The sequence below is a fragment of the Puntigrus tetrazona genome, chromosome 22 (genome assembly GCF_018831695.1).
Source record: "Puntigrus tetrazona isolate hp1 chromosome 22, ASM1883169v1, whole genome shotgun sequence".
NCBI classification, from domain to species: Eukaryota; Metazoa; Chordata; class Actinopteri; order Cypriniformes; family Cyprinidae; genus Puntigrus; species Puntigrus tetrazona.
Genome location: NC_056720.1, coordinates 7,642,173 through 7,654,720, shown reverse-complemented (window position 1 = coordinate 7,654,720; position 12,548 = coordinate 7,642,173). Strand labels below are relative to the sequence as shown.

The 12,548-nt window shown below is 34.5% G+C and overlaps 1 long non-coding RNA gene across 1 annotated transcript; it reads left to right on the top strand.

Annotated features, from left to right (window-relative positions):
• Positions 1-2,546: 2,546 nt before the first annotated feature.
• On the top strand, positions 2,547-7,610 carry LOC122328071. The gene is made up of 5 exons (XR_006247773.1): positions 2,547-2,859; positions 3,378-3,874; positions 4,130-5,325; positions 5,585-6,163; positions 6,568-7,610. It is a non-coding gene; the product is annotated as an uncharacterized LOC122328071 (long non-coding RNA).
• The last annotated feature ends 4,938 nt before the right edge of the window (positions 7,611-12,548 follow it).

Sequence of the window (12,548 nt, the reverse complement as noted above, 5' to 3'; positions counted from 1 at the left end):
CTTCCAGTAACAAAGCGTTCACATTATTTTAAGTCATGTTAAATCTCAAACATACTTTAGGTACTTCCTCTTTTACGCATACACATTGAGATGATGCTCTTTTTTCGGGTGAAGAACTGAAACCAGCCCTAGAAGGCTAGACAAATATATGCACAAATTTTGCCTTCTCTTTATAACAATTATATTCTTTTCTGTCCATATCCACCTTCTTTTTCATAAGAGCATGCACAGCCATTTGTACATTCTGTCTACAAGTATCTGTCTATCTATCTATCTGTCTATCTGTATCTATCTATCTATCTATCTATCTATCTATCTATCTGTCTATCTGTCTATCTGTCTATCTATCTATCTATTTGAAAATGGCAAATATAATGAATGCACTACAAAAAGAGAAATTACATTGCTTTACATTGTTAGGTGACAAATGAATCGTTTTTCACTGAATCGTTTATGCAATAGATTCTCTCAAAAACACTGATTCATAACAGTCTGTCTTAAACCAGTTTTACAAAAAATGTGTCACTTTTACCTGTCTGGATTTTACATCATTTGGGACCCGTTCTAGCAAAAAGAGCCGGAACGCACAGGGATTTTTTGAGCTATAGGCAAAATGTGAAAAATGCTGAATTTGAGATTTTCATAATAAAATACTTTGAGCGTTGCATACTTTTCCGGCTAACACTTTATAATAACTGCACTCTAATAATCATTAGCTTAGCATTAGTATATTGTCAGTGCATCCTTTATAAAGCATTGTCCCAACATTAATAGTCATTAGTAAGTAGTTTATAAGCACTTCTATAAATGCCTTGTTATTGATTTATAAGCATATATTTTACAGATGACAGAGGGCTGTTAAACTGCTAAATGTTTTATTACTACTTGACTTAATCATGAATTACAGCAGGAATATGTGTTAATAAAGCATTTATTAAAACACTGAGCAACTATTATCATGTGTCTAACTAATATGATTTACAAATGTACATTTAAATAATTTATTAATCATTTACTTACACTTTCTAAATGATCCTATGAACCACAGCTAACTCCTAAATAACCTAATTTAATGAAAATTAATTGTTAATAAAGCGTGAAAGTATAATCATCAAACATTATAGATATGCTCAAGAGCGAAACATTGAAATCGTGTTTGCCTTCTGGCTCTTTTTCAATGCTGAAATTCAAAAGTTTAAAATTTTTCCAATTTTTTTTAAATTTTGTTTATGAAATTTTTAAAGCTATTTAAATGTTTGTTTAATGTTTTAGCAGGCTGATGCAGTTTTATGTTATTCATTTTCATATACACACTTGAGCTTTGGTGCCTACGTACACTTACTAAATTAAATCTATGCAGACTTTTATAAATGAGATTTTTTTTTTTTAGGTATTCATTTATTTTCAAAACTTTCAAAACTTGTTCTCTAGACTGCCTGCGTGACCTATGAGAATGAATTGTTAGAGTTGTTAAAACAATGTATTTATCATATAAACATTTATTGTCTTACATATAAATGCAAAAAGCTTTGGGTTTTGTTTTAGAGTTTGTTCTCATTTTGTACCAATGTTCTGTAAGATAGAGGATTTGGGGAATATTTTAAGTTTATTTCTGCCATGACCACTTTGTCCTCTTAAAATTCGAATCCTTTCTATAATGTTGTTATATATATATATATATATATATATATATATATATATATATATATATATATATATATATATATATATATAGCTAGCTATTAGCTAAGTTGGGAGGGAAAGCAAAAAAGGTGTAATGTTGTATTAGCGTTCTTTGCTGTTTTTTAATAAACAGTAACCAACTGTAATTTTACCCAACAGTAAGATACTGTTAATTTAAAGGTTACTTGCTGCCAAGCAAGCTGCCGGTTATTTACTGAAAAATGTTTAACCATGTAGGAGAACATAAGTCTATGTGGACGTCCATGACATGCCGAGTCCATTAAGGGCCTTGTATTTTTGTAGCATTATAAATGTATATTCATTTCCGTGCATCTTTGCCAAATAAAAGCACGAAATAAAAAATCCAATATGTTGCAGAAATTAGTTTATTCCAAGTTTAATTAAAAGTTTGAAGTCACACGACTGATGGTGTTTCTGTAGGAGAGGTGAGAAAAATTAGTTGCTGAGTAATACTTCAAGAAAGAATGGGAAGCAGAGAGGCTCCTAATCCGTTAAACTGTGTTTTCGCTTCCCTTTTAGAAATGCTGATCTGAAGAGTTTCTGAGTTACTTCTTGGTAAGTGAGAAGCTGGCAAATAGTGAAAAAAATAACATCAAGAAAATCAACTGAATTTTGAGAAAAAGAAAAAAAATTTGCTGTAAAATAATAAATAATCTAATGTATCAGTTTGAATGCATCTTTACATGTGTGGTGCAGTGTTTAATATAATCCAGATTTGATACATTTAATGAACTGATTTATTTTTGGTTCTCAAATGATGCCTGATGACAAAACTTAAATTTCCACTGTACAAAATGTTCATAGATAGATAGATATATTTTTGGTGAAACATAAATAGTTCCTTGATGGCATTGTTGTGAAACGCAGCTTCTGTAAACTTTAGAGGCGATACGGAGAACTTGTTACGTGAGAACTTCTGGGCATTTGAAGTGGATGAGATGTTCTGGGGTTCTGAGAAAGAGGATATGAGTAGGGGGAAACAGTAACAGAAGAGCTGCTTAGATATCATAATTATAGAACCAATCACAATGCGATATGTTAGCTTTGATCATGCTTTATCATAGATATAAAAACATCTAGGCTCACGAGTCTCTGCTGCATCTACTGTAAGGAGGGTCCAGGCTGTGAATGAACTCAAGACAAAGTAAAGAAAAGGTAAGACTGATTCTATATATATATATATATATATATATATATAGTAATTTAATTTTTCACTTCTGTAAATGTTATTGTAATTTAAAATTTTAATATTGTAAAATTGTTGGTTTTTGATATTGCTTTAAGAATGTTTTGTTTTGTTGTTCAAATTGTTAACGCTATGTTTGTTAGGAGGGGACAGGTTTAGTTGTTAGACCACGATTCACTTGTGGGAATGTGCGATATAGCCACAAAATAATCTTATTGTAGCAGCAATCCTATGTTGAGGGAGTAACCTCCTTTTCTTTAATGAGAGAATATTGAAAAAAGTGAACTTAACCTGTCCCCTTCAAAGTAAGTGTGCTAATATTACTGAAGATTGATTACAGGGATTTGACCATACTCTTTCTCTCTCTCTCTCTCTCTCTCTCTCTCTCTCTCTCTCTCTCTCTCTCTTTCTCTCTTTCTCTCTCTCTCTCTCTTTCTCTTTCTCTGTATTTGTTCTTCTGGTCCAAACCAAATACATCCCAAACCAGGGAAACCAACAAGGTCATCAGACAAACTTACTGTGCACAGACCTCCAAAGATGCCTTTTCCGTTTTTAAGCCTATTTCAGGGCCATCTGGCCAAGATGAGCATTGTGACTTCAATTGCACTAAGCTTTTTGTTAATTGGTTTGCAGGCAATTATGGATGCAAAATTTGTGTGCCCGTGCATGCTTTTGTGGAATAAAATTATATCAGCTTTTATTTGCATTACTCCCGCCATCTTTGCTACAGTTGTAATGGTCTTATTTATAATGCCTTCTGAAGATACAAATCGTCGTAAAGCTTTCTTTTCAAGTTTTATTCCAGCTCTTGTCTGGATCTGTATATTTTTCATTGATGGCGATTATCTTGCATGTGGACTAACATTCTGGGATGGACAATATACCTGTGAAAAAGAAAAATGTTTCAATTGGTGCAAACCCTACAATTTGACTATGGTCGAGACTTATTATGGCACAGCACAAACGTTCATTTCTATATCAAAGGTAATTGTCATACGATTTTATCATATTTTCTTTCAGAATTTATTAAAAAAGCTTCAAACTATTGGAATATGCTTAATGTTTAGGTTGTTTCATTGCATTTCGGTTGATCGTCAGCAAAGACTTTAAAAACTGCGGCTTGAATTTAATTGTATTTAAATATTCTAATAATTTAAAGGTGCAAATATACTCAACATATGTATATGAAATAATTGCATATATTGTTTATTTAGATGTTCTTCTTTGTTTAATCTCAAGACTGCAGGTTATGGTCTGGCTGCTTTGTTGAGCATCATTATAATAACCGTAGCTGTGTGCTGTGACTGCTGCAGAAGTAGAACCACAGAACCACAGAACCAGAGGCCCACTAACTCAATGGAGATGAGCAACCAGCAGGACACAAGAAATTAAACCGTGACATGAAATAGCATCAGCTCTTGGGAACTTTTTGAAAGAGCCATCCCAGCAGGCACAAAATTCAACATAAATTCAACGTCTTATGTCAATGTTAAATTGACGTCCGATACAGACAACAGATGACGTTGATATTCACTGTTTTTAGACTGTGTTACCAAAATATTGGCCCAAACATAATTCACCCAAAAATGAAAATTCCATCGTCATTTAGTCATCCCGAGTGGCTCCGAACCTGTATGACTTTTTTTGTTTTGCCGAATACAAAGGAAGATATTTTGTAACCAGGCTGTTTTTGGTCAACATTGACTTCTATATTATTCTTTTGCTGCTATCGAAGTCAATGGTGACCCAAAACTGCCCTTCAAAATATCTTCCTTTGTGTTTGGCAGAAAGAAATTCATACAGGTTTGGAACTAAAATTTTCATTTCCATGGGTGAACTATCCCTTTAAGAAACATACACACACACACATACACACACGCACACACACACACACAGTAACAACATTCAGTTTCAATATTTATTGCAAATATTAAACCAAAAGTAGAATTCATGAAAGCTTTGTTTTAGATAATTACAAAAATGTACTCCATATCAGAACATTTGCAAAGATTCAAATGCTGCTTCCTGTTGTTTGCTAGCATTACGTACATCTTGTCAAAGAGATAATAAACATATTTTGAGTTTCCCAAGCTGCCGTCGATTAATGAAGGTTTGAAGAAAGAACTTGCAGTTAAATTGGACTAAATCGGGAAGTGCCAAGACTTTTTTACCGACGTCTTTGATATTACTTTGGTTGCTGTTTCTTGACTCCCATTGCACTTTCATACAGACAAAATTCGAAACGCACCTGGAAGCTGCTGTGTGAACGAGACTCAGACCTTTAAAGAAAATACGGTTGTCAATCCCAAATAAAGGACTGACAACCGTATTCTGCAAAGAGGTGGAGTTTTGTGAAAGTTTTTATTGCGTCCAGCCATTCCAAAGGACTTTGGTGCAGCAGACTTTGACAGAAGCATACAGTGAAAGTGACTAAGGTAGGCCTATTTTATACAAAGATGTACACTTGATGTGTGTTATTCATCAATTTATTAACGTCATTCTGGAAGTATTTATCATTGTAGAGCGGTTGTGTCCCCACACAGCTAAGACATTTATGCAAACTTCTTGTAGTACTGTAAAAGTACAACAATTTCAATTCTGATGTCCTCTTTAAAACACGCATTTCTATTAACCTCATAGTATCTACAATAATAAATACAATTGGATAATTACGTTAATTACGTCTTCTTTAAGGGGGATCTGTCAACCAAATAAAGACCCTGTGCACCGGATTACGGAATACAAGAGATCATTGTCAAAAGAAGCATCGTCAAACTTCCCTCATAAGATGCCGTTGCCACAAGATCTTTTGAAGAAACTACATCTAAATTCCTGAAATCTGTTGTTTTCAGCACTTTTCCATTGAGCTTTTTGTTAATCGGATTGGAGGCACTGATCGATCATCACTTCATGTGCCCATGAGGACCCTTTTTTTAATAAACTGCTAACAGCATTCATCTTTATTGGACCTGCTCTTTTTAGTTTTTTTAATGGTCCTCCGTTTAAGGCCTTCCAGACATGGATGGTTTCATTGCCTTGAAGGAGTAGACGTTGATACTCAGCAAAACTAGCCCAAAGCTCTCATATCTTCTGATTCCACCCGTGATGTGGATCTTCTTGTTGTTACTTGATGGTAAACACCTTGCTTGTGCCAACACATTCTGGCAAGGAGATTATGTTTTTGATACGGTTTGAAATTGGTCTTGGTGTAAACCACTTTTTGATGATCTCATCTCTTTTGAGGATTTTCTTGCCTTTATTGGATTGTCTCAGGTAATTATCATTTATTACTAGAGCTTGTCAGTTTAGTTAGATTTATACTGTTTGGCTGTTGAATGCTTGAATCTGATTGGCTGATGAATGTTCTAAGATTTGCAATTATTTTCAGGGAACTGCATGGAGAACGTAGTTTGAGGCAGTTATATTTCACTTCATCAAATGATTTCTATTATTTTAAAGGTCTTACAACAGCAAAATAACAACAATAACACTGGCCAAACAAATAAATATAGTAATCAGTAGTATGAAAACGGCAGATCATTTCCATGTCTTAGCATCATTTTACTATATAAATTACAATTTAACCCCTGTGTGTGTGTGTGTGTGTGTGTGTGTGTGTGTTTGTGTAATTACTCTATTATTACTCTGTTATATCTTTTGTTGTTTTTTTCTTTCAGTTTTTGAGATATGTTTGCATCACTGTCTTCAGTGCCTTGGCAATTGTCTTGGTATGTGTCTTGGTCTGCTGCATCAGTGGAAAATGTGACTGCTGCTGTTATGAACTGTTATGCTTCTGTGGACGAAGAGTGCCACCACCCTCCGAGCCACTAAATACACACAGGGAAGACATCAGCGGACAACAGGTTAATTTACAGCTTCAAGTTCTCACTGGCACCACCTCCAGCCATACAGACCCAAATGTGAAATACATTTTATATCATTATTTAAACAGCTTCTAAACATATACTCTCACATAGTGACTCAAAATATGAACTTAAAGATGAATATTTAATGCACTAATTATGCATTTGTAATGCACTTTATAATGCATTGTATAATATAAAGAATATTTGCGACTACAGTTAAAGTGATAGCAAAACTACAATGTACAATTGCAGATCCAGAAACGCTTCCGTTTCATGTAACAAACTTAATTTTCTCTTTGTATCATTCATTGATAACCTCATACTACTGGATTATACTCATAACATCATGCAGTATATCAAACAAATCATGCATATAAAATCATAACAACACAGGTGCATATTCAATTTTGTGGTAGCTGGGCTAGCCAGCAGAGGGGGCCCTCACCGGAGTACTAGCAGTACTCCACTCCCTCGGCTTTCTTCTACAGTCATTTCCTGTTTGGGGCTTTATACCCAGAAGCCCTTCTCAGACCCAGTATTGCCAGTTTACCTGCCTTACCAAGTCTTCTCTGTTCTAATCTTGACTGTTACCATCTGTATGATCTCTGCCTGTTTCTTTGACCCTCGATTCACGAACCTGCCCATTGGACACATTGCTATGATTGGACTGCCTTTCTGGTTTAGACTCACTGCCTGCCTTGTTTCTCTTGTCTCTTGGATTATCCCTGTGTTTGTCGAAAGATCGGACTGCCTCTTTGTTATTGACCCACTGCCTGTCTTATCATTTATGATTATTGCTGCTTCCCATTATAATAAACATCTGAAAAAAATGGCTTGTACGTCAGCTCCCGCATCCTCATTACAAGCAAACTCTGTACTCCGGAGTACAGTCACTTCCCAAATGCAAAATACCACCTTGTACTTGAAAATGAATAGAATTTTAGCCATTGCATCACATTCATACTCTTCGTTTCATACACCTGATCACTCTCTTACATTAAAAAAAGTTAGATTTTTGCTAAGACCATTTAATTACAGCAAGCAGTATAGATAAAAGTGAACAAACCCTGGTTAGATATCCCATGTTTGGATTATGTTTAAGTTATTTGTCTTTAAATCTAACAGTTTCAGAGACTGCTGGGCCTTAAGGCAGCTGCGTCCAACGTCGTACCCTTTGGCCTACTGTACATGAGGCGCCTACAGTGGTATTTCCCTGAGGGGAAGTCCGCTTTGCGTGATTAAAGTGTCACGCCGTGCAGGAACATGCCTAAGACATGTGGAGGACACCCTGGTTTTGCATTAACTTTGAATTTAATTGAATTAATTTTAAGTAAATTTACTGATATGTGTAAAGACGATATCCAAAAATAAGTTACAAGTATACATTTCTTTATAACAATTAGAATACGATTGAATGATGTGATATACTTGTGTATTTAAGAGCCAACTGGCTAAAACAGCTTTTTTCAAATATGTTCCAGCGAACCTTCTGTCGATTTCACCAGACATTTTGAGCAAATTAAAATGTTCACGCCCACGCTGTGAATTCTGGAATACTATAATAACATTAATCGTCTGCTGTGCACCTGCAGGTCTTGTTTTTGCTTAACATTGTTTATGTAAATTCGAAGAAAGCAAAAAAATGCACGAGGAAATTATGTAGAAAGAGCAAGGAGGGCCACTCTGCGGGGCCACACTCCTGCAGAGTTCAGTTGCTGCAACACGTGCAGTTTTTGAATAAGCTTAAAGAACTTGATAACCTGTTGTGTTAAACTAGGGCTGAAGCCCTCCAGGAGCTTGACACCCCTGTCTATTTCCTGTCATTAGGACTATTGAGCTTGTTTATTATAGTTTGTCTGCATTAACATATATTTATGATTTTTTTTTTAGTTTGTTTGTTTGACAATTTTTAAATGGCTCTCTAAATTTGGCTCTGGTAATAGTATTTTAAAGGGGTCATGGGGTTGAACCTTTTACTTGACACAGAATAGTTATACAGTCGTGTGATAGGAGAACATTGAAGGGTCTGGATGTTGGCTGAAAAGAGCCTTGACAAGGAGATTTGTTGGAAAACGCTAATTGGCTTGTCAGTTCATCACCATAATTTAACACAGTTATTAACACTTTACAGATATCTTATGTTTTGGCAGAAAACATATTAACTATAATTATATTAACTATAAAAGTTGCTGTTTTTACATATTGGTGAATAGGCTATTTAAATTTCACATAAGCTGCTTTGTGTAGTCTCTTCGTGTTTAGTTTTTTAAATACATTTATTATTCTTGTAATACATCATAACTTTGGCATTTTTTATTATTTTGTTCTGCAGTGTTCTCTGTTTGTTTGTTGGAAACTGTGGGAATTGAACCAGAAGTGTATAGCGTCCCATTTTTCCACTAGTTTTTCCTTCTTTTTGAAATACCACTTCAGTTTTTTCTGTCAAAATGTATATGGAACGACATGATTGATGAGTTACTGCTGAAACTGAAACTTAATAGCAAGTCTTAAGATATTAACTTTTATTTTGATTCTTTTTTTTTTCTTTTTAGCAAAGTATTTAATGCAATTTGTGCATTCTGAAGTAAGACATTAATTATTTAAAAACTAAAATAAAACATATATCCATCAATCTCAGAAACACTAGAAATCAAAATTTATCACACACCAATAAGAGCCTTCGATGGAGACAAAAGGGCCGAAGTCAGCTTACTGTAATGAAGAGAATATAGATCAACCGATTATAAACCAGCTGAAATAGCGGGTGCATCTCATGAATCTGGAATCTGGAAAGCATTTTTAGAAAGAGAACAGCACAAAAGTTACAAATTCAGAAGATGGATGAACATCCAGAAAATGAATAGGGTCAACAGCCAAGAGGAAGAAGAGAAGTAAAGAATCATGGTGGAAGGGTACAGAGGCAAAACAGAGGAAGAAGCACAGAGGCGCATATCAGATGAAATAAAGAGCACTCTTGTGGACTATGTTGTCAATCATGGCCTTGCAATGGCTGAAGGGTGCAGCAAAATATTGGGAGATCAACCATATCCTCCATTATTCAAACATTTTGAAACAGTCTCTTTCAATCAATATCCCAACCGTAATGTGTGAAATTTGTACTTTTGGAATACCATGAGTGCTTTTTGTTTGGCAAACTATTTATACTTGAACGGTGGTTATTAAGTGAACTACTCACCGAAATGCTCTGAACAAAGAGGACATAACCACAATAACCACAAAATACTGAAACAACTTCACCGTGTTGATGGTGGAGACAGAGCATACAAAATATTCATAGTCCTCACCATACCATGGGTTAATTAGGCACAGTCCTGCTTAATTAGTGGCTTAATTTTTTATTTTGGGATTTTTTCAGAAAAAGGGACATGACAATATTGTTAGTTAATGCTAGCTGGTTCACATCAGCAAAAAAGCACAAAACTGCCACATGTTCGGAAACACGGAGGAGTAACGTTAACGCCAAATTCACCACAGTGCACAACCAAACGTGTTTCTGACACAAAATATTGATAAAATATTAAGCTTTTACCTACCTCACGATGAATTCCTTCACACTTTTTTGCTTAACTCCTATTTTTTCAACTCCAGAATTTTGCTGTGAAGAGAAAGTACTAAATTATTAGCCTACTATATTACTATACTATATAGTAGCAAAACACATGTGTAGAGTAGCCTACTTTTTGATCAGTTCATCGATAATATTTAAGAAATAACAGATATTGAATGAATGTTTGAACATATTTCCATAATGTCGTTTTGTCTTTTTATCATCATTATAGAAATTATCAGAAAAGAGGAAACTGGATAAACTGGATAAAGTACAAAATTATTACTACATTACTAGTAGTACTAATAGTAGTATAATACTAGTACTAATGGTAGTAAAACACATGTGAACATTAGCCTACTTTTTGATCAGTTCATCAGTAATAATAATAAATCTTACCAAACTGCATCTGTGAAGCATCAAGTTGTACTAAATGCTTACAGAGAAACAAAACGCATTTCACTTTCAAAATGTTATCATTTATTTATTTCAGCAGCATGTAAAATGAGTGCTTACAAATCAGGAAATATACACAGAATCACAATTTTGGGGCGAATTGTTTTACGCACAAAATTATGCAGCAAGCTTGAAATATGTACATTTTTGAAGAAGAAAGAATCCCGGTTATACTTAAATCTAGTCTGTTTTACATTAACGGTGAGTTAAATTACTGGAAATGAATAATACACAACCACTTGCGAACTGTCAACAGCATATTTTTGTAAGACCTTCGGGATTTTAAAAACAACAGAAACTTCAACTAGACCTGAAAGGGGCCCTGAAATAGAGAATATTGACTTACAGTGGCAGGAATTAGTGTAAAGCTGTGAATGAATGTCAGAGCACATTTATATATATATTTATTTTCAAGGCAAACTTGAAAAATGTAAATAATTTTTTTATACTGTCATACAATTGCTCAAATACTTTTGGCCATGAACTGAAAAGAAACCATTTTCTTTCAAGTTTGATAGCATAGATTTTGTAGACGTTTGCATTAAAATCATCTGAATAACAAATTGTGCAGTTCTTTGATTCAGTTGTGTTTCCCAGACTGTAGTCACTGTCCAGGGCTCATCTCAGATTCAAACAGCGACCGGGGTCCTCCTTAAACAGAGCATGCTAGAGCAGAATAGCCGCTTCCAGCAGGTAAATGCAAGAAGGGAGACCGGTGTGATCCCTGGGTGTCAGTCAGTGGTAGAATTAAAAACTAAGCGGTAATGGTTTAATCTTCACAGTCATCAGTCATGCACCTGAACTTCTCCTTCGGGAGGCTCTGCAGAACTTGTGTCATTACAGAGAGATTTGTGACAATTTGTTGGTCCACATGAACTCATTTGTGGTTTCGCAGATCAGAAAGGAGCTTATGTTAAGAGGATGGCAAAGGAAGAAAGTTGTGTTAAAATATATTCATAACTCATAAATAAGGCAATTAACACGCTGCTGTACTAAGCATTTTGGCCAGTATGAAACGCAATAACTCACATAAAGTCTCCTCTGTGCTAGATACTTTCAGGTACAGAAATAATACCCCTATTGTTTTGTGTGTATCTGGTGTTTTGTGTGGATTTTAATTCAATTCAATTTAATTCAATTATCTCTCTCATCTCTCATAAATTCTCTCTTTAGATTATCTCAGCAATGAACTGTTCCAAATATACACTTAGCTACGAGAAGCTTATATATGGACATGTGTGGGGTTTCTGTACTGTATTAAATCTTTAATCAAAATAAAAATGTCTAATTAAAGCTCACCGATGCACAAATAAAATAGTTTGAGACAGAAAAAAAACATATATATATATATATATATATATATATATATATATATATATATATATATATATACACACACATACATACACACACACACACACATTTCTGAAGTATAAACTTGCTAAAACAGCTTAAAAAACAAGTACTTTGTGAAATGAATAATACATTGAACATGAAGTCTTGAATATTAAATGTAAATTCTCCAATGGAGACCCTGCTGTTTTTACTTACTCTTGTTTTTCCTTCTTGCTTATGACACAACAGGACATGCTCTTAAAGTCATTCAGCAAATACCTTGTTGTTTTTGTGAACAGGAAGCATACCGAATATTTACCAACGAACAGCAAGAACCATGTGACCCCTATGTTTTTAGAAAAGCAAATTTTAAGGTTTGGTCACATTGGCAAAATGATCACACATTCTTTGCTTTTAAAAGCCATCAGTAAAC